The sequence below is a fragment of the Myotis myotis genome, unplaced genomic scaffold (assembly GCF_014108235.1).
Source record: "Myotis myotis isolate mMyoMyo1 unplaced genomic scaffold, mMyoMyo1.p scaffold_m19_p_1, whole genome shotgun sequence".
Taxonomy (NCBI): domain Eukaryota; kingdom Metazoa; phylum Chordata; class Mammalia; order Chiroptera; family Vespertilionidae; genus Myotis; species Myotis myotis.
This window is the reverse complement of record NW_023416313.1, coordinates 126,789,833-126,793,858: the sequence shown is the minus strand read 5'-3', so window position 1 is coordinate 126,793,858 and position 4,026 is coordinate 126,789,833. Positions and strand designations below refer to the sequence as shown.

General features: G+C 49.3%; 1 long non-coding RNA gene across 1 annotated transcript; it reads right to left on the bottom strand.

Annotated features, from left to right (window-relative positions):
* Positions 1-533: 533 nt before the first annotated feature.
* On the bottom strand, positions 534-3,463 carry LOC118661657. The gene is made up of 3 exons (XR_004969434.1): positions 3,330-3,463; positions 2,547-2,723; positions 534-1,315 (listed from the first exon to the last, which is right to left on the bottom strand). It is a non-coding gene; the product is annotated as an uncharacterized LOC118661657 (long non-coding RNA).
* Positions 3,464-4,026: the final 563 nt, after the last annotated feature.

The window sequence follows — 4,026 nt, the reverse complement described above, 5'->3', positions numbered from 1 at the left end:
GGGGAGGGAGAGGAAAGGGAAGGTGAGAGGGAGGAAAGGGGGAGGAGGAGGAAGGAAAGAGAGGAAGAAACCCTGTTCCCTTCAGTTGACTGAGCAGACTGGGGGTGGGGGGACTTGGATGGCCAACCCCTCCCTCCCCAATCTGACTTGGAACTGCTAAGACACCTTAGATCAGCGGTTCTCAACCTGTGGGTCGCGACCCCTTTGGGGGTCGAACGACCCTTTCACAGGGGTCACCTAAGACCATTGGAAAACACATATATAATTACATATTGTTTTTGTGATTAATCACTATGCTTTAATTATGTTCAATTTGTAACAATGAAATTGGGGGTCACCACAACATGAGGAACTGTATTAAAGGGTCGCAGCATTAGGAAGGTTGAGAACCACTGCCTTAGATGGACATTAGGCCTAGACTTTAGAGTTTGACTGGATTTCATTCTAGTTCATTCATTCACTTATGTTTGGGCAAATCGCTCTCTTTCTCCCTCCCTCCCTCCTCCCCTTCCACTCTTCTCCCCACCCTGGCATCACCCCTCACACCAAGGTCTTCAGCAGGTCAGGAGTCAAGCTCCCACTTGCACAGAGCATGGGCCTAGTCCCAGCTTTGTTCTTCACTGCTCACTGGCTCTGGAAGGAAACTGTCCTGTAAGATTTTCAGAACTTCCAGACTTTCCAGGAAGTTGGAGTCTGTAAATGCAGATGAAGAATCGCAATATAATGTGGACAATTACAGAAAACCCATCTTCTCTCCTAATTGCCCCGCTCTCTAGAGCCCTGTCTAGAGTGACCAGATCCCCACATTTTCACACCATGTGTGAGTGCCCTTGTTTCACGAATGAGGCAGGTGAAGCTTACAGAGGGTGGCAGTTTCACTAGGTCGTGTTTGCTGAGGGTGGGCCAGCTCTGGATGCAGGAAGCTGGAGGCAGCCTCATGCTACCATGCACACATTTTGAGAGCCGGATCCCATAACCCCATAGACGTGGGGCCAGGAAGGTTTTGCTTAGAGAACAGGAGACTGGATGGAGGTGGCTTCCTGATGTCCTTGCACAGAAAATGGGGATGAGATTCTCTTCAAGAGATTCCCTTTGGAAGAGGTAGGTTTCAGTGGGCACTTTGGAAATGACTGAGTCGCTGTGACGAAATGCCGCTCCACCCTAGCGTCTGCGTCAGGGAGGCTGACATTCTTCTCTGCAGGGATGTAGACTCACAGAGGAGCCGCCCGCATGCCAAGCACTGCCTGAGGCATCCTGTGACAGTCGCCCAGCATTCTGGTCCCATTTGAAGTCCAAGTAAGCCAAGACAGCGATTCTGGAAAAGGTGAAGAATGCACTCAGGCACAGCTCAGCTCCGTCTCCTAACAGCTGTGTGACCCTGGGCAAGTTAATTCACCTGGCTTTCCTCTTCTGTAACGTGAGGAGAACAATCCTGCCTTCCTTTCAGGGTTGCTGTAAACACGGAAAGAGACAATGGCCCTGCAATCATTAGCACAGTGTCCACCTCCCAGTCAGTGCACGTTGGTGACAGCCTTTGAAGAATATTATAATATGCTGTATCCTGCTTAATGAATTCAGAAACCTCCTCTTCTTTTATATTCATCACAACATCAGTAGATAGATGTCATTGTACCCATTTTACAGATGAGAAAATAGGTTATATAATTAGCCTCAGAGCTCATCTCAAGACCAGTGCTCATCTCACAATCTCACAACTCTTTTTTCCTTTGTTTCTGTTAAATCCAACCCCCTCCGTTAGTCCCCTTCCCTTCCCCTCAGCAGCTCCCTTCTCACTCAGGATCAGTAGCAGTGAGACTTTCCATGCTGCCCCTGGCTCCCGGGATGGGTGGTTCTGCTGTCCCAGGATCAGGGCCTTTCATCTTTGCTCTTGTCCCAGGTGTTATTAACTCAATTAAAATGCATTCTGCTGGCCCTGGCTGGTGTGGCTCAGTTGGTTGGAGCATTGTCCCATACACCAGAAGGTTGTGAGTTCAATTCGTGGTCAGGGCACATACCTAGGTTGCTGGTTCAATCCCCAGTTGGGGTGCATGTGGGAAAGGCAACTGATTGTTGCTTCTCTCTCTCTCCCTCCCTCTCTCTCTCTCTCTCTCTCTCTCTCTCTTTCTCTCTCCCTCTCTCTTTCTCTCTCTCTCTCTCCCTTCCTCCCTCCCTCCCTTTCCCCCTTATTAAAATCAATAAGCATGTCCTTGGGTAAAGATTAAAAATAAATAAATACATAAATAAATAAATAAAATGCATTCTGCTGTTGCAAGGTATAAATGTGTTGCCATAGCTGGTGCCTGTCTATGGAAAGATGCATTTGGAGTGAAAATAGCCTTACAAGTGGCTTGAAGCCTTACAGCCAAGCAGAAGACTAGCTTTAGTCATTAGAGGTGATTTTGCAGGGAAAATCGTGGGGACTGCTCCTGTTATTGGTGCGAGTGGAGCTCTTGGGGTGACTTGAGGAAAAGAATTTCTTTTGGCTCCAGTGGGAGGATGGGGTTTTGTGGAAAGCTTTACTGATGATGTAAAGTTAAGGGGTTCACCTCCGAGGTTTCATCTCTGTCTGTGGAAGAAGTCCATCTTGTCTTCAGCAGGCCCAGAATAAAGGCCACTGCCCATAGTTTCGGCTCCATATTTGAAGCCCAGCCCAGTCCAGCATCCTGCTTGTGGAGGCTGAGTCTGCACGGCCACGGGCAATGTGACTGCTGAAGGCCACATGACTATGGAGAGAGAACATGCAAGTGAATGAGCAAGTGCAGGCCATGGTTAAGAGAGAGCAAGGGCTGCAAGCAAGAGAGCAGGGACTCTGTGTCTGGGGATTTTAACTTCCCAAGATTTTGCACAATTCTGATGGGGTCCACCCCCAGCCAATCCATTGTTCCCTAAGGTAGACTGACAGGCAAGCACCTCCCCTGCATCACTCCAACTTCACTGTGCATGCACCCATCTCCCCCTTTGCTGGACCCCTGTCCCCAGTGATCTGCAGGGAATGGACAGGTGGTTCCTTGGGGAGCGTGAAGCTATAGCTTCCTGGTGAAGCTGCCCAGATGACCATGCTTATAAAGTCTGGCCTCTCCTTTGCTTTCTTCCCTTCATTAATACTAACTAGCTAATCATGATGATAACACTTCATCCCCCGTTAACACTACACGGGCACCAAGGAAGTGGAAGTCCAATGATGAAGCTCACAGAGAAGGGGAGGGGCAGCTTAGTGTTCTGCCAGCAGGAAAACTAGATGCTGAATTACAGGAGGGGGTTCAGCCTGCTTCAGTTATTACATCAGGATCCAAAACTCCCAGATCAAAAAGAATGTCAAACACACTCACCATTCCAGTAGGCCCTTAGCTTGCCTCCTGCAGCAGAAGAAAAGTGGTCAGGGAAGTTCGGAGCTGTCCGTCACCTAACGCCCTTCCTGTCTGTCGCAGGCCATCTTGATACTCTTCTGCCTGCACCTTCAAGGCCTGGCTGTGGCCAGAGGTGGTTGAGTTAAATCATGCTCAACAAGAGCTTTGCTGATGTATTAGAATTTCTGGGATGACCTAATTCCCTGTGTCTGTTTTTCACAACTTTTCTTTCCCCTCCCCCTCTTGTTTATAAGAGCAAATTGCTGGACTGAGATCAAGCAGCTTGTGGTGCCAAGAAACCAGAGGCCACAGAGACTCCAAGTGCAATGGAGAAAGGCTTCCTGGCGCCAGCACCACCCTCTGCAGGCACCCCGCCCAGCCAGTACTCAGGGTGCATGGCAACCACTGCCTGGGGGGCATCCGCAGCCTGGCCTGAGCTCTAGTGAGGGCCTCACTTTTATCTTAGGTGAGGCAGAAAGGCTGGGGTGCAGGTGGCTGTTGCTGGTGCTCTATAGAATCAGGAGAAAGTGTCCAGAATAATACTGGCCAGAACACTACTTCTTGCCTGTTTTTCACTCTTTCAAGCACTTTCCTGTTTTGTTTCCTACCACAACCCTACCCTGGAAATGCAGGCCTCCTATGCATTCTTTTTCTCCCGAAGCTTGATTAGGTATTGGGC